We start from the raw sequence: 24,246 nt of genomic DNA, 5'->3' as shown, positions 1-24,246 counted from the left end.
TGTCAGCGTGGTACAAATGAGTATTGGTACTGTCACCATGGGGAATTGAAATGTATGCTAAGAAACTTAGGAACTCCTACATGGTTCCTCACTCTTAGCTGTGCCGAGTATGCATGGGAGGACTTACTTCAATTTCTACGAGAGGCCAATGCTAATATACAAAGTATAGAATTCAAAACACCTGGAAAACTGTGCTCTTTGGATCCAGTGAATGTATGCAGATATTTTAATCATAGATTTGAAGCTATGATTTCTTTTATTACCAACAAAAAAAATCCTCCCCTTGGAGAGGTTTTGGATTTCTTTTGGAGAAAGGAGTATCAAGCGAGAGGTGCTCCTCACATACATATGTTGTTGTGGATTAAAGATGCACCCAAATTTGGAACAGATTCGGATGAGACAGTGATGAGTTTCATTGACGAGTATTCAACATGTGCTGTTCCGAAAACTACGGCAGAAAACAGTTTAAGGCAACAAGTTTTACGCTTTCAATCCCATCGTTGTGGAAAGTACTGTCGTCAAAAATTCAGAAACAAGGACAAGTTCTACACAAAATGTCGTTTCAGCTTTCCACGACCAGTGATTTCTAAAAGAAGAGTAAATAATTTGATGTCTTCTCTGCGACATACTGTGACGAGGAAATCACCAAAAAATACATACAATTTAAAAAGAGATGAAGAGTCCAAGTACATCAACGACTACAACCCAGTGATTTTGTCCATGTGGAATGCTAACATGGATATTCAATTCGTTGCTGACAACTCTATTGCTGTGGCTCGATATGTGACGTCTTACATCACAAAAAAAGAAAAGACAGAACTAAAGGAAATGTGGGAGGACATTTCACATGAAAAGAGTCTAAGCAAGAAATTATACAGTTACAGTCTGAAGATGTTGTTGCATCGAGAAATTGGAGCGTATGAATGTTCTGATCGATTGTCGTCAGCAAGTCTCTATGCCAAATCTAGAACCATCATTTGGGTGAGTCTAGGTCTTGCTGCAACACGAAATCGAGTTTTGAAATCTGTACAAGAGATAGAGTATTTGGCGGAGAAAGAACCAGAAAGTACAGATATTTTGAAGACAAACATGTTGGATACATACTATCCAAATAGAAGTCATCACCTTGAGAACGCTTGTCTCTATGAAGTTCTGCAGAGATATATTTATAAGAGGAACATCAATGAAGATATCAATAATTGAATATATGGAGTCATTGGATGTGAAGGATGTCTAGTGAAACAGAAAAAAGGTCATTTGATTAATCATCGCAAATTGAGTTGTGATAATCCAGATAAAAGAGAATTTTATTATTTGGCTCTTTTGCAACTGTTTAAACCATGGCGTGAAGAAGAGGAACTTCTTGGAGATTTTCTCTGTTATGAAGACTCCTTTAATGCAACAAAGGATACCATAGAATGTCCTGTTTTTCCAAATTATCTGCAAATATTGAATGAAGAAATAGAGCAAGAAGCCACAATTGCTGCAGAGATTGCGAGAGACAGTTCTCAAGGCAGTCGGAGTTCTGCTTCATTGAGTCAGGATCCACTAGGAGGACCAATTATCCAAAATGAAGCTGCTACTGCCATGGATGAGGTGGAAAGAGCTATGGAACAAGGTCAAGATGATGAAGTTAACTTAGAAGATTTGGTGAAACAACTAAACCTTGAGCAGAAACAGATATATGACGAAGTCACAGAACAGATTGAACATGGATTCAGTCATGAGAAAAAAGAGTGCTCATGTACATAATTTAAGCCTGTCCAACTGTACGTGAGTGGAGAAGCGGGAACTGGAAAAAGTTTTCTGATTAAAGCCATTGCAACTTATCTGCAGAAAAGGACTGAATCACCGCTGTCTTGTGTTGTTACTGCTCCAACTGGGCTGGCAGCACATAACATTAAAGGGATTACTTTACATCGTTTACTGATGCTGCCAGTGGAGCATGATAACAAATTGGAGTATCACAAGCTATCAGGAGATGCGTGTTCCGAAGTTTCGAGAGTCCTGAAGAAAATGAAACTTCTTATCATTGATGAAGTAAGCATGGTGTCAAATATCATGCTTGCTTTTGTGCATTTGAGAATGCAAGAAATTCTTAGAACAGACTATGATGTCTTATTTGATGGAAAACATATTATTGTTTTTGGAGATCTTCTGCAGTTGACTCCAGTGAAAGGACAACCTGTGTTCAAAATGCTCACACATGAAGATACCAGGAAGTGCTTAGGGAGCATCGGAAACGTTAATATATGGTTAAACTTTAAATATGCAGAACTGCTTCAAAATATGCGGCAGGCAAATGATGAAGATTATAAAAATATTCTACAAGATGTAAGGATCGGAAAAGTAAGTCAGCAAGGCAAAGAAGCTTTACATGCACGATTAATTTCAAATTTGTACCCAAATGAAAACATTCTTCCAGAGAACATATTTAAGAAAATTAACAAGAAGAAATCTGGCATATGTTTGTTGCCAACTCTGAAAGAATGTTCCATGTTCAACAACAAAATGTTACAGTTAGAAAATGAAGAGATAGTGAAACTGGAAGCTATTGATAAAATAGAGCATATGGGAGCAACAATTATTTTGTCTGAAAATTTGAAATCAAAATTGGATTAATTAGAGAAGACTATATCTAAAACTGCTGGTTTTGAAAAGACTCTGAATGTGTGTTTGAATTGTGGTGTCATTTTGAGAAGGAATTTAAATGTTGAAAGAGGTCTGGTAAATGAAGCAATGGGTTATGTTGTTGGTTTTCTGAATTACAAAAATTGAGATGGAATTGAAATTTAAAAAAATTAATTTGATGACATTGATGAAATAGAACAAATTTGTCCTTGTTCAGCTAGATTTTTGCTCGTGAAAGACTTATATGTTCGCCGAGAACAGTTTCCTATTTGTTTGGCATATGCGGTGACAATTCATAAGTCTCAAGGTTTAAGTGTAGATTGCGCTTTGGTGAACATTGGAAGTTCTGTGTTTAAAGAGGGTATGGCATATGTGGCATTATCACGAGTCAGAACTTTAGCAGGATTGTACTTGATTGAGTGTGATGAAACAAAGATTTGTGCAGATTTAGATTGTGTAAAAGAATACAATAGGTTAAGAAGAGAGTATGCTCCACATTTGCCTCAATATCCTCTGATTGAAAAACGTGTGGTAGGCCGAAAAAGAAGAAATGAGAGTAATTGCAGTGAGGTATCAGCAAAAAGGCATAAAGTAGATAAAAGTGTATTTGTAAAGAGAAACAAAAAGGATTCTGTTGAAGATGTTGTTGGATTTCAGTTTGAAAACAGTTCTGGTGTCAACTGCTATGCTAATGTAGTAGTTAATGTTGTTTTTTTTCTTCAAAATTTACAAAGACAGATTGTTGAAAATGGGGAACTAACATTGTGCTGTTTATTGAATTCTGTGTTAGAGAAATGTAGTAGTGATAGAGCTAAAATAGAAAGTGTTTCAGAAATTAGAAATCTTCTAGATATATGTTCAGGTCAAAATCAATTTTCACAGAATATTCAGCAGGATTGTCAGGAATTTTTAATGTATATGTTTGATGTATTACAAGATGAAGGAGTAGATATAAAAAATCTATTTGGCCTTTCTTATCAATGGCAATATGACTGTGATAACTGTGCTTCATCAAGTACTACTAGAATAGACTCTGAAAGATTTATATATTTAACTTTACCAGACTGCAAATCGGTGTCTTTCAATAATCTAGTTAAAGCAGCGGATCACAATATGGTGTGTACCCAATGTAAGTCTGCAATGCTGTCCACATTATTTCTACCAAATTATGGTCACTATGTTATTTTAATGTTCCAACGATGTAGACCTGATGGAACTAAATTGACAACTTCTATTAAAAATTTCGTGGCTTCTCAGTTATCGATATCAGGAAGAACCTTTGCAACTGTAGCTATTATTTTTCATGACGGTCCTTCTACAACATCGGGGCATTACACATGCTATTTAAAAACTTTTAAAGGTTGGACCCAATGTAACGACAATCATTTGACTTTCAAACAACGTTTGCCTTTTGGCTTTATAAATTCATATCTAGTGTTTTTACAGCCAAAATTTAGGTAAAGGTAATTGGCCTATGAAGACGGGAGGAGTACTCATATATACTCATACATCTGACACTATTTGGCCAAATGGAAAGGTGCAAGAATGAGTAAAGAGTCATGACTGAAAAAAGGAGTATATTAAAATTTTGAAAATATTTCAGATGTTCTTGCAGCTTTTCTTGTAGAAAGTCGATGAAATGGATTTCTAAGTGAACAGCAAAATACTATGTAACGAGAAAAGGACTTCCATGATATACTATTTGGCCTCAAGGAAAAGTAAGTCAATCAAAGATTCGCGTACATTTGTCGTTTGTCAGTATGTAAGGTTTTTTTAAAAACACAATCTTTTAGATTGTGTTTTTTTTCCCGCTGTCATATGATGAGTAATTTGAACTCACTGCTTTAAGTGAAATTCAATATATTCTGAGAACAGCAAAAATAAACTATGTAACATGTTGTAGAAATTATTCTATACTTTGTATTGTGTAAATTAAATTGTATTCCCATTCTCTGACATCCACTCTCCCTCGCTTATCTTTGTTTGCTTCTTACTTTTGACCTCTTCTCTCTATTTTTCGTTCACTACTTCTCTGTGCTCAGTGCCTCACTCTACTTGTGTTATTTTCACTTGTGTTTATCTACCTTCTATCACTTCTTTTACAACAATTTCACTGCTCCTCTCTCGTCGTTCTTCATCCCATTTCTTTTACTCTGGTTCCGTTACTATCCATCATTTCCTTTCTTTCAATGTCCTTCTCTTTACTTTCATCACCAAATTATTTTTTCTCAGTAGCACTGTTTTAGTCGTGTTCTCCTCTCTTTCCTTTTTTTTGCTCACTTACTTTTTTCTTTTCTCACTCATTGTACTCCACCTCACTCTGTTTTTCTCTTAGTGTGTCTACCTTATAACTTCCTCAGTCCATTTCCTTCAATTGTTGTATATTATTCTGTCTCCCTTCATCCTTTCACTCTATGACTGTTCTTCACTTACTCTCAGTTATCTTCTATTCCTCATTCTTCTAAATGCATCATTAATTAGACTGTTTTCTGTCTCAGTCATTATCTTTTCACTTACTTGTGTTTCCTGATTTAGTTTTGCTAACTCACATTGTTTTAGTATCTTTCTTACCTTCAGTTCATTTCTCTGTACTTCTCTCTCTTTTTCTTAGTGAATCTATATGCCTTACTCATTGTAATTTGCTCTCCTTCTATTTCTTTTCCCCTTTTTTTGTCCTTCTACCTTAGTTTATTTCCCTTTCTGTGTTCTTCACTCTCACTTTATTTCTAAATAGAGTGTTATGATGTTTTTAGCTCTTCATTTGTATCTTTTAATTTAAAATACATATTTTACTAATTATAACTTATACTTTTTTTTCTCTCTTTCACAGATACCAACTGTAGTAAACAAAATTATAGTTACATTTATTATATGGTAAGTATGACTAAAAAATGTGGTTTGTTATCACCCTTTGCTTTAAGGTCACTAACATTTTCTCAATCTACCTCACTCCTGTGTTTTTACTCTGCTTCTCTCACTTATTTTTATTCTCCATGTTTACTCCCATTTCATTATTTAAACTCTCATATTCGACTTCTTTTGATCCCTATTCTTTACTTCACTTACCCCACACTCATACACTTCTCACACATATTTCACACACCCTCATCTCTACCCACACCAAAACACTCCACACAACCACACCCACAGACACACCTTACACACCCACACTTTGACCTACACCCACTAACTCCCTGTAAGTCATACACACTGTATTACTTATCTTTTTTTGCTGTTGTACTCAAGCCCATTCAGGTACTGTTCCCTTTACTCTCTTTGTCCTCTCTCTTTGTCACTCACCATGTGTTATCCTAATTCAATATTTCTCCCTCTATCACCCCTCTTTACTTTTACTATGGGTAGCGCACCGGGGAGCGGAACAAGGGGAAAACAAAGAGAAACAGTAAAATAATATTTTAGAGTGCTTTGAGGTAGGGTAGCTGTTGTGTTGTGTGGGTGATTTACTTACTGCACTCCTTCCACTCCTTTTCTCAGTACCTCTGTTCTCACAGTTCTTCATTCCCATTCACTCAGTCCGTCTATCTTACTGTAATTGTCTCTGTCTCTTCACTCTTTCACTACTTGTTCATTATGCTTTCTCCCTGAAGTTCAAGCACACTACGTTATTTACATTTCTTTGCTGCTTCAATTATTCCCTTTCTGTTACTTCTTCTTTTCTTCTTTTAGTTTTTTCTCTCTGTCAATCCACATGTTTTAACTTTATTCGATGTTATCCATCTTATTTCATCCCTCTTTAGTTATGCACACTACTTTTTTCTCTCTCTCCCTTACCAGTGTTATTTAAATCTGGTTCCGTTATTACCTTTTATTTGTACATCATGTTTTCTCTTTCCTTTTACTCTTTACAGCCACTCACATTCTTCATGTGCCTCTGCTTTAGTATTCTTCTTCTCTCTTTCTTTGTTTCACAGCCTTATATTTTGTTCATTTTCTCTCTTACACTTTGTTATATCTTTTACACTGTTTTACTATGTATTACACAGTACATCTGTGTTGCTCTCTCTTGCTGTCTGTCTCTTAACATTACTCTCTCTTTCTCTTTCTCTTATGCTCTCCTCTTGGTTTTTTTTCCGTTTTTTTTTGTTGCGCTAACAGGGCGCTCACCGGTGCGCGTACCGGGAAGCGCACCCATGAGAAAAATGAAGTCAAGAGTGCTAAAAATGTTAGTAATTTTTTTTAAATGGGAGGTAGTTCTGAAAAAACCTTTTTTTAATGTTTTTGTTGTTTTATATATTTTTTTATTTTTCTGAACATTTTTTTTTGTATTTTTTTAACAATTTTATGTTTTTTTGTTTTTTTGGGGGGGGACAACGAAAAACAGGCATTAGAAAGGGCTCAACAGGAGCAAAAAATGTTTTTATTTCTTGGGGCGTTTTGAGCACTTGTGGTTTTCAAATGCTCTATTTATCAAATTGATACTCATATTCGCACATGAAAGTAGGTCACCACAATAAAGGCACACTATCTTCATGTGCACAAAATTCTGTTGGATATTTGGGACCGTCTCCCTCGCCTCTGGTCCTGATAGAGTTACCTGTGCCGATGTACTGGCCACAGGAGTTGGTGGATTATCTTGGAGGTGACGCATCTCTGCAACGCTGTAATTGAGTGGATGCCACCTCTGCATATGGCGGTGCATAGTATAGTTACCATAACTATACTTTTTATCAGTACCTCTAGACAAAACATCTTTACAAATGAGGCATGTCACATGTCGGGCATTGACCTTTTTTTGGCCTTGAGGGTATGAATAAAATTGCCAAATAAAACTGTCTTTGTGGTGGGATTTCCGGCGCTCTTCAGGCAAGAACTGCCTCCGCTCTACTACCTCTTCCTCTTCTTCTTCCTCTTCCTCTGGGTTTGGAAGGAACTGCGCAGGTGGTCCTTCCTTCCTAGGTGGTTGTGGTGGGGGTGGGGGTCCACCAGCTGCAGCTACTACCGATGCCATTATTTCGTCAAGGAGAAACAGGTCTTCCTCTCACAAGAATGAAAGTCAGAGTGAGGAAAGAAGGAGGGGTTTTCATCATTTGGGAAAAAAAAGTTCTAAACCAATGAAAAGTGTTATTTACAGGTCACATGACCTGTTACGCTTACATTACGCGTCCCGCTCCGTGCCCGGAGCGCTTCCGGTGTGCTGCGCTTCGCGCCTCGTTCGCGCACCGGAGCACTTCCGATTGCGCGAACGCGGCGCGTCATAAGACTCATTACGTGGCAACGCGATACGTCGCGCTTACGCGACGCGTCGCGATGTTGTTCTCGAACACGGCAGTTGTGCAAACGGTACGTTTCCCGGTACGCGGACCGGGTCGTGGCATAAAAATGAGCTAACAGGAAGCTACCCGGTGCGCGGACCGGTAGCGAAACTAAAAAAAAAAATATATATATATATACATAAAAAAATTATATTAAATACATATAAAATATATTTTTCTTTTAAAAGAAGAATACATTTAACAGCTTTTAATATTTGCTATTAAAAAACCATTGAAATTCACTGAAAAAACCATAGGTTATAGACCATATATAGTTAGGAATTAGCATTTACAAAACCTTGAAAATTCACTGAAAAAACCATAGGTTATAGACCATATATAGTTAGGAATTAGCATTTATAAAACCTTATTTTACTCACACAAAACCATTGAAATTCGCATATATAGTTAGTTGCACTAACTATATATTTCGCGCACCCGCAATCCACTGCTGATGACGTCACATATTACATCATTCATGACATGGTCAGTGACATCACTGATGACATCACTGATGACATCTCAAATGACATCACTGATGACAACACTGATGACATCTCATTTGACATGACTGATCACATCACTGATGACATCATTCATGTGATAATACGATGAACTTCTTCAGACTCTAATATAACCTTATATACACTCAGTGTAAACAGACACTCACAGACTGTCACTCCTCCATGGAGTTACTCACACACCTAGTCAGTCATGCAAAGAATCAATCACACCTCCATTTCCTCAACTATACAGTTATACACACCTTACTTATTCAAACAGATACTAACACATATTTACTCTCTTATACAATCCCTGATACAATTTCATAATGATCCATACAGCCACTCACACATTCACTGGCTCTTATGCACAGTTATTTATATATGTCAACTCTCACATATACTGTGTTTTACATATGTCTTTACTTTGACATGTAGCAGTGAGATATCAATTCACACACCAATACACTCATGCACACAGTCAACCGCCCATACAGCTGTTTCTACATGCACTTTTGAACCCATACATCTAGTGAATCAACTGCTCACACATCTATGCACAGAGTCATACACCTCTCAACCACCCACACACACACACTCAGTCTCCCATACAAATACTTGGGCAACTAATCAATAACCCATATAGTTACTCATATAGCTACTGATCAACACATGCAGCAGTTTACAGAACAACAGACATAATGATGCACAAATTAAGACAGTTAGTCAGTAACCCATGCACTCAGTGAGACATATTTAATCACTCACTCATACAGTCAGTTATGCACCTACTAAATCCTTCATCCAGACACTTCTACATCCACTCATTCTTCAATATGTAAGACATATTAAACTGTACAGAAACATAAAATCACTGGATGTTGTTTTCAGTGATGTCATCAGTGATGTCATTTGAGATGTCATCAGTGATGTCATCAGTGATGTCACTGACCATGTCATGAATGATGTAATATGTGACGTCATCAGCAGTGGATTGCGGGTGCGCGAAATATATAGTTAGTGCAACTAACTATATATGCGAATTTCAATGGTTTTGTGTGAGTAAAATAAGGTTTTATAAATGCTAATTCCTAACTATATATGGTCTATAACCTATGGTTTTTTCAGTGAATATATATATATATATATATATATATTTTCTCTGAAAAAACCATAGGTTTCACACTCGTTATAGATAGGAATTAGCATTTAAAAAACTTTGAAATTCACTGAAAAAAACATAGGTTTCACACAAGTTATAGTTAGCTGAACATTTTACTCATACAAAACCATTGAAATTCCCGCGTTATAGTTAGTTGGACTCACTATAACTCGCGCGCCCGCAATCCATTGCTGATGATGTCACATATTACATCATTCATGACATGGTCAGTGACATCACTGATGACATCACTGATGACATCTCAAATGACATCACTGATGACACCACTGATGACATCTCAAATGACATCACTGATGACATCTCAACTGACATCACTGATCACAACACTGATGACATCCTTCATGTGATAATATGATGCACCTCCTCAAACCCTAATATAACCTTTGATACAGCCAGTGTTAAATACAGACTACCATTCTTGAAACCATTGAGACACCAATACCAGTTACCACATACGCACTTACTGATTCCTAGGTCTACCCACACTACTCATTCACCCATACAATCACTCATACATACAGTCACTCATCAATACAACACTATCATATGCACTCATACACCTATACAGACACTCACACACTGTCAGTCATCCATGGAGTTACTCACACACCTAGTCAGTCAAGCAAAGAATCACACTCCCATTTCCTCATCTATACAGTTATACAGACAACACCTTAATTATTCAAACATATACTAACACACACTTACTATCTTTTACAATCACTGATACAAGTACACATTGATCCATACAGCCACTTACGCAATCACAGGCTCCCATGTATAGTCATTTATATATGCCAGCTCTCACATGCACTGTGTTTTACATATGTACTTACTTGGGCATGTAGCACTGAGATATCCATTTACTCACCAACACAGCCATGCACACAGTCAACCGCCCATACAGCTGTTTCCACATGCACTCTTGAACACATACACCTGGTGAATCAACTGCTCACACATCTATGCAGAGAGACACACACCTCCCAGCCACCCACACACACACTCAGACTCACATACAAATACTTTGGCAACCAATCAATAACCCATATAGCCATTCATATAGCTATTGATCAACATATATTCCCTCACCAGCAAAAGAGAGTAAGGCACTTAACTCTCTTTAGGTCCCCTACGCACTGGAAGGCGATACCTAGGACGCCAAAGCTGTCTTGCAGCCCAAAGGACGGGGCTCAGAACATCGGCTCCGTGGAAGATAACGCTCGCCAGCCCTGGGTTCCCCTTATCGACCCCCACACCCGAGGTGAGCAGGCCTCCAGAGGGGATATCGAGAGGTGCTACCTGTTTTGCGGCGAGGGGTTTGCCCGAAGGGGGTGCCTTTTGGTTGCCTGTGACCCAGCAGTGCTGCTAATTCTCACTGCTCACCGTGTGGACTCCTGGGGCATGGTGGTGTGTGGAGAGCACTGGGAGTGGCAGCGCGACTTTAACCACGCGCCCCTGTTTGCTGCTGAGGAGCCCGTTATGGCGGCGGCTCGCAGACACGAAATCGAGCCTCCATTCACCAGACTTTGGGTCTCCCCAAAGTCTGCACGGCCCGCAAACTGTGCCACAGCACACTCCACAGCACCCGCCTCCCCTTGCGATGACCAATTGGCAAGAGTAAAACACTTAGGTGACCAGAGCGACCCCATCATGGCCGAAAATGATGACTTCTTCCCCCCGCTGAACTTTGACTTACTCTTCCCGTACAGGAGTGCGCCTACCCTTATGCGAACATCTGCAATTCTTTCTTTCCTCCCGCTCTACTCCTCTCCACTTACCTGCTACTGACCTCTGCCCTCACCTTGTCCTGGCCCTACTCCCCACCCTGCTTACCCATGATTTTTCCCTTGGCATGTGAGATCTATCTATTTTGCCTGATGCCCGATGGAGCTACCTGGTTTAGCTATAGGGGAGAAAGGTCGGGGATTCCATCCATGGACGTCACCTACCCAGTCGGTCTTCATCCAGACTTCCTTTCATCTCTCCTGTCATCTCTTCCCCATCCTCCCTCTATGTCTCTCCTCCTCCTTCTCCATGCTCGTGTTATGTTTCCCTTGAGACCTAGCTATTTGGCCAAAGCCCAGTGGAGCTACCTGATAGCTATAGAGGAGATGGGTTTTGGGACTCCCCCTCAACCTTCACCTATCCAGCTGGACTTTGGGCAGACCTTCCTTCGTCTTTCTGCTGTATCCCCCCTTACCCCCTTCCCCTCTATACTCCACTTATCTCGTTCGCTATGATCTTGTAATTGTTTTTCTAGCAACTGTTGTATATTGAAACAGATGTAATCTTGTAATTCTGTTGAACCTCATGTAAAGCGGTCTGATACCTCCGGGTCTAGCCAGCGCTATATAAAACTCTTTAAATAAATATGCAGCAGCTTACACAACAACAGACATACTGATGCACACATTCACACAGATTAGTCACTAACCCATGCATTCAGTATGACACATTTAATCACTCACTCATACAGTCAGTTACGCACCAACTAAATCCTTCATCCAGACACTTATACACCCACTCATTCTTGAATATGTAAAACATATTTAAACTTTACAGAAACACACAGTCACTGGATGATGTCATCAGTGATGTCATCAGTGATGTCATTTGAGATGTCATCAGTGATGTCATTTGAGATGTCATCAGTGATGTCATCAGTGATGTCACTGACCATGTCATGAATGATGTAATATGTGACATAATCAGCAGTGGATTGCGGGCGCGCGAGTTATAGTGAGTCCAACTAACTATAACGTGGGAATTTCAATGGTTTTGTATGAGTAAAATGTACAGCTAACTATAACTGGTGTGAAACCTATGTTTTTTTCAGTGAATTTCAAAGGTTTTTTTAAATGCTAATTCCTAACTATAACGATTGTGAAACCTATGGTTTTTTCAGTGAATTTCAAAGGTTTTTTAAAAGCTAATTCCTTTGTATATCGAGTTTGTAACCTTCGATTTTTAAAGTTTTTTTTTATTAGCTGTTTTTTGTAACTATTAATTATTAATATTTTTATTTTTTCAATGTATTTTTCATGTTATTTTTTATCATTTTGTCCTGGAGCGCTCAGGGTGCGCGCACCAGTAAGCTCACCCGAGAGCGCAGCGAGAGCGCTATTTCCACGTGCGTAAAAAAATATGTATTTAAACTAAACAATAACGCAAGACATTCACTACCATACTTATAAAAGTAGTATTTTTGATTTTCCGAATTAAAATGATTTTGCATTTCCGTAAAGCTAGCGAAACGTCATTTAGGCGCGCCACGTAAGCGCCCATGGAAGCGCCTACGTTCGTGCTGCGTAAGCGCCCCCGGAAGCGCTCCGGTGCGCGCATTGTAAGCGCGTCAAGCCATGTGACCTTAAAATAACTCTTTTCATTGGTTGTTAACAGTTTTTTTTATAAATAATGAAAACCCCACCCATTTCCTTCACTTTTTCTTTCACTTTGGAGACAGCAAGACCTGTTCTTTTCTGTTCTACCTTTTTGTGAAAAGAATGGCTGCTAGACCCCCCAGTAGCAGGGAGGACTCGAATGAGTTCATTCAGGAAGAGGCTCCTCAGCCCAAGGTAAAGGAGCACTTTATATGGAAGTTTTTTACCATACCAGCAGGTAAAAAAAAGGTGAATGCTCCAAAGGTGGAGTGTAGAATTTGCCAAACTGTGCTTTCACGGGGTGACCCTACAAGGAAGTATAGTTTTGGCAACTCGACGATGATTCGGCATGTTCAGAGGAGGCACCCCCAGAACTATGCCCGGGAGAGTGTCAGGTCCCTGGCACGAAATCCCCCAAGGGATGGTGCTTCAACATCTACTGGAGGACCAACTACATCATCCGCGAGAGAGAGACCTCAGCAGCTGATTCCTAACATTCAGCCTGTTTTTGATGGCATCACTATAAAATGTAAGGACTGTGATGAACTCCTTTGTTACGGAGAACAAAGTATCATGAACATTGTATGTATAAGGGAAACCCACCGCTGCCATCCCCAGCCCTAATTTTTACTCTGTTTTTTGCTCCTGTTGAGCAGTTTGACATTCCCTGTTTTTATTTTTGTTCACAAAGAAAACCTAAAAAAGAAGAAATAAAAACAGTTCTTTTCAGAACTACCTCCAATTCTCCAAAAAGAGCTGTATTCTTTTTTTTTTGTAACTTTTTTTATTATAATAAAAGAAACATAGAAAAACAGACAAGGCAATATAACAGTAGTACATCAATCGGGCGAGTGCTCAAGGAAGACGGGAGATACACAGTAGTATGATACAGGTTTAATTGTACACAGATGAGGGGGCCGGAAGCAGGAAATGCAAAATCAAGAACAAAATACGCTACACTACATCAGGAATGTCGGGTCAGGGAGACTGGGGGGGACTAGAGATCTCTGTGAGAGGGGGCGTACATATATCTCCCCGGTACGAGTTCCATTGATTCCAAATTTTCCCCCATTTTCTGGGTCTGCCTCTCGCCACATATACAGTCTTCTCTCTAAACATGCACCAGTCCATGTTCTCTTTCCAGGCCGTCACTGTGGGGGGCCTCTGGGACCCCCATAGCTGTGCAATGTCTCTCTTAGCAATCATATTACCAAGGGTCGTTCATCGTAGCTGCGACACATCATAGTCATTTGGCCCCCATACATTCAACAAACATCGTCGGGCCTCTGGCAACATCACAACACCTGTTACTTCATTCATCACCTCATGTATATGGTTCCAGAAAAGCACCATCTCAGGACATTCCCAAATTATGTGGAGAAAGGTACCAAGCAGACCACAACCACGCCTACATAAGCCATCCGTCGAATAGCCCATATGGATCAGGTGGGGGCCGGTAACATAAATCCGATGAAGGATTTTAAGCTGGACCAGGCGGAGACGGGCCGGGATTGCGACCTCCTTGGGAGAGGAGATCGCAGATTGCCAGTCCTCGTCGTCTAATTCAATACCATCCGCAATCCAGGTCGTCCTAAGGTGCTCGAGCAAGCTCGAGCGATCATTGATCATCTTTTTGTAGATCAAAGAAATAGTGCTATCCGGCATGTGACCATCTAATATACGATCTTCGAGGGGGGAGGATTTGGAACGTCGCTACCCACGGGGAAAACCGAATTCAACGCGTGGCGAACTTGAGCATAGCGGAAGAATTCCCTATCACCTAGCTTATATTCCGCCTGTAGTTCTGCGAAAGTCTTTATCCTGCCCTTAACCCAGAGATCATGCACTTTACTGATGCCAATCATATCCCATTTCTCGAATCCTTTCGTTCTCCACAGGCAACCCAGTCTCGCAGAAGCATAAAGCGGAGTCGCGCGGGTCAATCGATCCCTCCAGCCCATAGCCGCGGTCGCACTATGCCACACTCCTACGGCTATCCCGGTGGGACCCGAAAGCTGTAAGCGAGAGGATCCAGAATAGAGCGCCCTGTTATAGTCTCCCCCCGGTAACAGCCATCTATTCATTTCAAACGCTGGATTCAACGCCGGGCCATACATCCCATGGTTAATTGCAGAAAGCTGGGAAGCCCAATAATACCGCCTGATATCCGGAAGTGCTATACCGCCGTCATACCAGGGAAGCGTTAACTTTGGAAGAGCGATACGCGAATGCCCGCCCCATATCAATTGCCTCTGTAAAGATTCTACCTCTCGGAAGTACCTCGACGGAATCACATCAAATGTATTCTGGAGTGCATATAAAAACCTCGGTAAGGACATCATTTTAAAAAGAGCCGCTCGCCCTAGTGGAGACAACGGTAATTTACGCCAACTCACTACGTCCAATCGTAAACGTTGAAGCGGAGGAAGTAGATTACGCTCGTAGCGGACCGCAGGGTCCAATGATATAAAAACTCCCAGATATTTAAAACCAGACTGCAACACCTGGATAGGACATCCACGCGGCAGGAGGGGGACGTCACCAGCGAGCACGTATATGTGAGACTTGGTCCAGTTAATGACAAGGCCCGAGTTTTTCCGGAACGAGTTAAGCACGTCGAACAAAACATTTAGCGATTTTTGAGGCGACGTAAGGTACAGCAAAATATCGTCCGCATATAGCGATATGCGGTCCTCAAAGTTCGGAGTCCAGTGTATACCTCTCATTGAGGGCTCCCACCGTAGCCAGGCAGCGAGAGGTTCCAAAGCGAGGGCAAAGAGAAGTGGAGACAGAGGGCAACCCTGCCGCGTGCCTCTCCCAAGAACAAAGGGCCCGGAGACCCGACCATTTACCACAACCTGTGCCAGTGGTGTCTCAAACAGAAGTTTTACCCAACTAATAAATCCAGCGCCAAAACCAAACTTTGCAAGTGTAGCCCAAAGATACGGCCATTCGATTGTATCAAAGGCCATCGTGGCATCCAGGGACGCCAAGATGGCCGGTTCACGCAGTGACGTCGCCCTCGCGAGAACACCATGCAAGCGCCGCAAATTCAATGCTGTGTTACGATTTGGGATGAAGCCCGACTGATCCGGATGGATCAGCTCAATGACTACTTTTATCAGGCAGTTTGCGAGCAGCTTGGCAAGAATCTTAGGCTCGGCATTCAGGAGTGAGATAGGCCTGTAGGACACACAGTGGTCCCGTGGCTTCCCCTCCTTATGGATCACCACAATGGTCGCAAGACGCTGATCACGAGGAAGGGAGACAGTTTCCCGCGCTGCCAAAAACATATCTCGGAGATATGGCGCTAGCGTGTCAGCTTATACAGTTCGATGGGAAGACCATTAGGGCCCAGAGCCTTTCCGGAACGAATAGAGCGCACTGCGAGAGCTACCTCGTCAATTGAGGGTGCAGCATCCAACCAGTCCCTGTCGGACTCAGACAAACAAGGCAACGCGATATCCCTGAGCAACAAATGAGAATCCTCCTCGGGCCTGTCAGATACCGGAGAATAAACTTCTCGGAAATAATCAGCAAAGCATTCAACAATATCAACCGGGTCAGTCACTCGCATGCCATCAGATCTCTCAATCACTGGAATCACACGGCTTGCCCTCTCCTTTCTATCCAGCCAAGCAATCAATTTCCCTGCCTTATCGCCCACATCATACAGTCGTCCCTGCTGTTCCCTTCTCATCAACTTAGCTGCGTCGGTAACCAAATTCTTATATTCGATTTGCTTGAGACCGAGGACGTGAAGCGTGTCTCGGGTAACATTCCGCTCCAAGGCACTCTCCAACTCAGTAATTTCAGTCTCAAGACGGACAACTGCCTCATTTCTACTTTTCTTAGCACACCCAATTAACGACAATTCTTGGCCCCGGATGACCATCTTAAACGCTTCCTCCAGTGAGACAGGCGAAGACACAGACCCCACGTTTTCAGCGAAGTACAGATCCAATGACTTAATCAGTTCAGTACGGGTTTTGAGGTTCTGAAGATACCATGGATTAATCGGGGCCACCCTCCCCTCAGCGCCTATATTCATATTTAACTGAAACCATAGAGGGGAGTGGTCCGATATACCTCGAGCTAGATGTCTAATCTCCCCAATTGACGAAGACTGGGCCGCCGGTATCAGGATATAATCCAATCTAGAAAGATTACCATGAGCGCCTGAGTGGAAAGTGTACTGCGCCTGTTCTGGATGCATTAACCTCCAACAATCCACGAGCCCCAACACTTCTAAAAATTCACCCAACCAAGATTGTGCACTCGTGAGGTCTCTGGGGGGATAGCGATCCTCCCTCCCGGAGACAACTGAATTAAAGTCACCACCCAGTATCAGGACACCATCTGGGAGACCCAAAACAACTCGTCCCAAGTCTGCAAATGTAGTGGTTTGTAAGCCAGGTGGGACGTACTCCGATATCAGTGAGATAGTTTTCCCCTTTCACCTGCCTGTGAGTGCAACATATCGCCCCCTAGCGTCCAGAACTATGTCATCGATTTCCAGGGGAAAAGAAGTCCTGACCAAGATACCCACCCCTCTAGAACTAGAGGTGAATCCAGAATGAGCAGCGAGACGATATCCCCGCCTGTTCAGAGCGTAGCAAGCATTTCCAATTAAATGAGTCTCTTGTAGTAGCACGACATCAGGGGAAAGGCGTCGCAACATCTGCAAAACCACCCCCCTCTTTATCTGGTCTCCCAACCCATTCACATTCCAGCACAGTAGTTTCAACCCCCTACCCCCATCTGAACCCACGATGATCTCCCACCTCATAACGAGCACCACACCAAAGTCCAAAGTCGTAACAGTTTGTTGCCTTGAAGAAAAAGGAAAATGAAACACTCCCAACACACTTCCCTCCCTCCCCCCAACAATACCCCAGCGCAACTCCCCCACCCTGCACCCCTGCATAGACTCAAAAGCCACCCCAACTTGCAGTGTGCCTGTCGCCCTGGCAAAAAACTAATCTACACAAAGAAACCCAGAGGAGGAAAGGGTCCCTCTTTCCCCGCCGCCTCCGGGGATGCACTTAAAAGCAGACGATCACAGAAGTCAGCAAGCCACAGTGGTCTATTGTGTTTATTGTTCGGGACTCGGGTGCCATTGTTCATTCTTGTTCCAATAGTCCCCCTTCAGCACCACCTGTTTGTTCCCTGCGATCGCGACGGGTAGACAACGTATCTAGCCAGTCACTCACTCCCTCCGGGCGATCAAAGAAGAGTGTCCGATCCTCATATTCTACACGCAGCCGGGCCGGGAACAGCATCGCATACTTCAAGTCCACATCCCTGAGACGCCTTTTCACCCCCTGAAATCCCATTCTTTGCTTCTGTACAGACTGGGAAAAATCCGGATAAAAGTTCACTGTGGTGTTTTCGAACTGCGTAGGACCACCCGTCCGCGCAGCCTGCAAAATGGCGTCCCGGTCTCTGAAGTTAAAAATTCTGGCGATGATCGGCCGCGGGTGGAAACCTGGCTTCGCTTGTCCTCCCGGCACTCTGTGTGCGCGTTCCACCGCAAAGAATTTACTCAGTCCCTTGGGTGTGAGGTGATTGAGGATGAGGTCTTCGACACGAAGATCAGTGGACAGTGATCCAGAGTCCTCCGGGACCCCAATAATACGCACGTTATTGCGCCTTGCATGGCCCTCAAAATCCTCCAGACGACGAGCAAAGAAATCGTTGGCAGATCTCAAGTTGCGTACTTCCGTTTGCAAGTCAGACATGTCCGTCGTGAGGCTGGAGGTCTTCAAATCTAGAGATTTGACCTTCTCATTTGTCTTCGCCAAATCCGTTCTGATAAGATTAACGTCGATGGCCACTGTGTCCAGCTTCAGGGCCAGAGCCTCGTATTGCTGGCTGATAGATGCCAACAATGGCGCCCATGACGTCTTGTAACGTTAGATCCGCCGACACAGTAAGGTCATCAGTTGCCTCTTCCTGGACCTTCGGTGTGCCACCGGGGGATCCTTTAAGATGAGTGTAACGGTCCATAACATTCGTTTGGGTTGCACCTCCTCGGAAGGTGGTCTTGACTTTCCGTTTGTCACCCTCGGGCTTGCCTGTCATGGCGGGCTGGGTGCCCCGGAGGGGAGCTTGAGATCCGGTCCAAATGGCTCCTCAGAGTTCACCCACGGGATCACCAAAGGCATATAAAAGCCAAAATAATTCCACAGCCAAGCACTCGCCGGCCCCAGGCCCAGGTGATGAGCACGGGAGCCAGCTGCGCCCAGTGTCTGTCTCGGTGAGGAGGAACGCCAGGCAGCAAAAATGAAACCGAAAGTTAATTCGGGCCGTGATCTGGACCCCTTTAGCCGGTGTTGTTGAATTACTGGCCGGGGACCGCTGCGACTCGAGGCCCAGGTAGCTCCACGGGGTGGGCCACAAAAGTGCAGGATGGCGTAGCTTAGGAACCCGAAGTCCAAATCAAATCCAGAAAGCAGCTAGTACATCAGCTGGGCTGCGTCTTGAATAACCCATCTTCGGAATCAAGATATTATTCAGGATAGATGCGGGAGGCGGCGAGGGTCTCGGGAGCCCTGTGCTCACGCGGCCATCTCGGATCCGACGAAGCTCCTCCTCAAGAGCTGTATTCTTAACAAATTCAAAAGGAGTGAGTGAAGTGGAGTGCAGTGAGAGAGGAAAGGAAAATGAGTAAGGGAGCAAAAAAAGGGACGAGAGGGGAAGGGAAGTGAAGTAGGGGGATTGAAAGAAGGTGAGTGTGGGAGTATCGCTGAGCTATAGGGTGTGAGCGTGACAGAAGAGGAGTGAGAAACTAAGGGGACGGAGAGAATGAGGCTAATAGAGAGAGAATGAGGGAAGGGGAGTGTAGAACTAAGAGGACAGAGGGAGTAAGACAAGGAGTTAGTAAAGTGGAGTAAGGAGAGTAAGGGAAGGGAAAAGAGTGAAGGAGTGAAAGAAGGGAAGAGAGAGGAAGAAAAGTAAAGGAGAAAGTCTAAAAGAAGGTGAGTGTGGGAGTATGGCTGAGTTATAGGCAGTGAGTGTGATAGAAGAGGAGTGAGAGACTAAGAGGACAGAGAGAATGAGACTAACAGAGAGAGAATGAGGGAAGGGGAGTATAGAACTAAGAGGACAGAGGGAGCAAGAGAAGGAGTTAGTAAAGTGGAGTAAGGAGAGTAAGGAAATGAAAAAGAGTGAAGAAAGGGAAGAGAGAGGAAGGAAAGTAAAGGAGAAGGTCTGAAAGAAGGTGACTGTGGGAGTATGGCTGAGTTACAGGGAGTGAACGTAACAGAAGAGGAGTGAGAGTAAGGGGATGGAAAGAATAAGACTAACAGAGAGACAATGAGGGAAATGAAGTGGAGAACTAAGAATACAGAGGGAGTAAAAGAAAGAGTTAGTGTAGTGGAGTACGGAGAGTAAGAGAAGGGAAAAGAGTGAAGGACTGAAAGAAGGGAAGAGAGAGGAAGGAAATTAAAGGAGAAGGTCTGAAAGAAGGTGAGTGTGGGAGTATGGCTGAGTTATAGGGAGTGAGTGTGACAGAAGAGGAGTGAGAGACTAAGGGGACGGAAAGAATGAGGCTAACAGAGAGAGAATGAAGGAAGGGGAGTGTAGAACTAAGAGACCAGAGGGAGTAAGAGAAGGAGTTAGTGAAGTGGAGTAAGGAAAGTAAGGGAAGAGAAAAGAGTGAAGGAGCGAAAGAAGGGAAGGGACAGGAAGGAAAGTAAAGGAGAAGGTCTGAAAGAAGGTGAGTGTGGGAGTATGGCTGAGTTATAGGGAGTGAGCGTGACAGAAGAGGAGTGAGAAACGAAGGGGAAGAAGAGAATGAGACTAACAGAGAGAGAATGAGGTAAGGGGAGTGTAGAACCAAGAGGACAGAGGGAGTAACAGAAGGAGTTAGTGAAGTGCAGTAAGGAGAGTAAGGGAAGGGAAAAGAGTGAAGGAGCGAAGGAAGGGAAAAGAGAGGAAGGAAATTAAAGGAGAAAGTCTGAAAGAAGGTGAGTGTGGGAGTATGGCTGAGTTATCCAGAGTGAGCGTGACAGAAGAGGAGTGAGAGACTAAGGGGACGGAGAGAATAAGGCTAACAGAGAGAGAATGAGGGAAGGGGAGTGTAGAACTAAGAGGACAGAGGAAGTAAGAGAAGGAGTTAGTGAAGTGGAGTAAGGAAAGTAAGGGAAGGGAAAAGAGTGAAGGAGCGAAAGAAGGGAAGAGAGAGGAAGGAAAGTAAAGGAGAAAGACGGAAAGAAGATGAGTGTGGGAGTATGACTGAGTTATAGGGTGTGAGCGTGATAGAAGACGAGTGAGAGACTAAGGGGACGGAGAGAATGAGGCTAACAGAAAGAGAATAAGGGAAGGGGAGTGTAGAACTAAGAGGACAGAGGAAGTAAGAAAAGGAGTTAGTGAAGTGGAGTAAGGAGAGTAACAGAAGGAAAAAGAGTGAAGGAGCGAAGGAAGGGAAGAGAAAGGAAGGAAAGTAAAGGAGAAGGTCTGAAAGAAGGTGAGTGTGGGAGTATGGCTGAGTTATAGGGAGTGAGCGTGATAGAAGAGGAGTGAGAGACTAAGGGGACGGAGAGAATGAGGCTAACAGAGAGAGAATGAGGGAAGGGGAGTGTAGAACTAAGAGGACAGAGGGAGTAAGAGAAAGAGTTAGTGTAGTGGAGTAAGGAGAGTAAGAGAAGGGAAAAGAGTGAAGAAGCAAAAGAAGGGAAGAGAGAGGAAGGAAAGTAAAGGAGAAAGACTGAAAGACGGAGAGTGTGGGAGTATGAATGAGTTATAGGGTGTGAGCGTGATAGAAGACGAGTGAGAGACTAAGGGGACGGAGAGAATGAGGGAAGGGGAGTGTAGAACTATGAGGACACAGGGAGTAAGAGAAGGAGTTAATAAAGTGGAGTAAGGAGAGTAAAGGGAGGGAAAAGAGTTAAGGAGCAAAAGAAGGGAAGAGAGAGGAAGGAAAGTAAAGGACAAGGTCTGAAAGAAGGTGAGTGTGGGAGTATGGCTGAGTTATAGGCAGTGAGCGTGACAGAAGAGGAGTGAGAGACTAAGGGGACAGAGAGAATGAGGCTAACAGAGAGAGAATGAGGGAAAGGGAGTGTAGAAGTAAGAGGACAGAAGAAGTAAGAGAAGGAATTAGTGAAGTGGAGTAAGGAGAGTAAGGGAAGGGAAAACAGTTAAGGAGTGAAGGAAGGGAAGAGAGAGGAAGGAAAGTAAGGGACAAGGTCTGAAAGAAGGTGAGTGTGGGAGTATGGCTGAGTTATAGGCAGTGAGCGTGACAGAAGAGGAGTGAGAGACTAAGGGGACGGAGAGAATGAGGCTAACAGAGAGAGAATGAGGGAAGGGGAGTGTAGAACTAAGAGGACAGAGGGAGTAAGAGAAGGAGTTAGTGAAGTGGAGTAAGGAGAGTAACGGAAGGAAAAAGAGTGAAAGAGCGAAGGAAGGGAAGAGAAAGGAAGGAAAGTAAAGGAGAAGGTCTGAAAGAAGGTGAGTGTGGGAGTATGGCTGAGTTATAGGGAGTGAGTGTGATAAAAGAGGAGTGAGAGACTAAGGGGATGGAGAGAATAAGGCTAACAGAGAGAGAATGAGGGAAGGGAAATGTAGAACTAAGAGGACAGAGGGACTAAGAGAAGGAGTTAGTGAAGTGGAGTAAGGAGAGTAAGGGAAGGGAAAAAAGTGAAGGAGCGAAGGAAGGGAAGAGAGAGGGAGGAAAGTAAAGGAGAAGGTCTGAAAGAAGGTGAGTGTGAGAAACGAGTGCGGAAAAGGGGCGCAAACGTGGGGATTCAGAAAAAGTGAGGCAAGCGCAATAAGGGAACAGGGGTGTGGCAACATGAGAGAAGAGTAGTGAGGTTAAGGAAAAGAGTATAGAGAAAGTTAATTTTGTACATCAAACTTACCTTATAAGTAATGTAAACTTAATTACATATTTTCAGTAAATTTAATATCTGTGAAAGAGAAAATAAAAAAATTAGAATATTTATAATATATATTTTACAATACAAGAGACAAAGTAGGAGATTAAAAGTCATAAAAGGTTAGTAAGACATAAAGTAGAAGTGAAGGACTCAGAAAGAAAAACAAAGGAATGGTGAAGGACAGAGAGAGTTAAAAAGAAATAGAGAGAAAGCAAATTACTAAAAGGATAATGACATGGATACATTCAGTGACAGTGAACAAGAGCAGGAGAGAGAAATGAAGTGAAGGTGAGTAAGATACTAAAGAAATGTGCATTAGGAAAACTAAAGGAAGAAAGGGGAGTAAAGAAAGGGGAGTGAGTGACAGAGAAGCAGGAGTGAATAACGGTGGATTAATGACAATGAGGCATGGAAGGTGACTGAGGGTGAATGTAGGGTCGTAAGACAGTGAGGACACAATGGGAGTGAAGGTAACAGAGAGGGAGTGAGGGAAGACACGTGAGAATATGAGAGAACAGAGGGAGTAAGAGAAAGAATGTGTAAAGGGCAGTAAGGTAATTAAGGGAAGGAGAATGACTGAGAGAGCAAAGGAAGGGAAGAAAGGGAAGAAAAGTGAAGCAAACGGACTGGGAAAAGGTGAGTGCATAAGGAGAGAAAGAGGAAGGGGAGTTAAGGAAGATGAATGAGAATAACTGAGGGCATTAAGTCATAAGGTGGCGCCAGAGAGCAGAGCAGCACGGAGGCATTCAGCATTTCGCAGGAGGTGCAGGAGAGCAGCGTGGCGTGGTAGCCGCTGTAGCCAGCCGTGTCTCTGAAAAAAAAAAGACGCGGCATATCGCTACAGAGACCCGCGGAGATCCCGCAGAGACCCGCAGCGAGCAGAGTCCGCGCCCCACAGCAGCAGAGGGGCAGCGGAGGGTCAGCGGTATCAAAAGCGGCATTAAAGCTCCCAAGAAGAGCCGCAAACCCGAGGCAGCCGCTGCTGCCGCCGTACCCGCAGTAGCCAGCGGCCGGAGGCTGGGCACGCCCTCAAGGGAGCAAGGGAGTTCCATTACCGGCGGGGGAGAGGATAAGTTGCCCCACGCTTCCCGTGTCTCCCCCTCCAGCCCGTGGGGAGAGGAGAGGAGAGCACAGCCGTCCGCTTTGCAGCTGCCCCAGTGTGCACCGCGGGTTGGCAGCAGGGGATTCAGAGCAGAGAGGAGAGGGAATCCAAAGAAGAGACGAAAAGCCGAAAAGCCATCCTGGGGAACTGCTCAACCAGCGCCAGGGCCAGGGTTGCCGGGAGGGTCACCGCGGGATCACAGCTGGACCACAGCGGGACCATAGCAGGAAGAGCAGGTTGGTGTGTCTCCCTCTCCCTCCCTCCCTCCCTCCTGTGGCCTAGATGTCCGGATT

This window comes from Lissotriton helveticus, chromosome 2_1, assembly GCF_964261635.1.
Source record: "Lissotriton helveticus chromosome 2_1, aLisHel1.1, whole genome shotgun sequence".
Classification (NCBI taxonomy): Eukaryota; Metazoa; Chordata; class Amphibia; order Caudata; family Salamandridae; genus Lissotriton; species Lissotriton helveticus.
The sequence above is the reverse complement of the archived record's forward strand: the minus strand, read 5'-3'. Positions refer to the sequence as shown.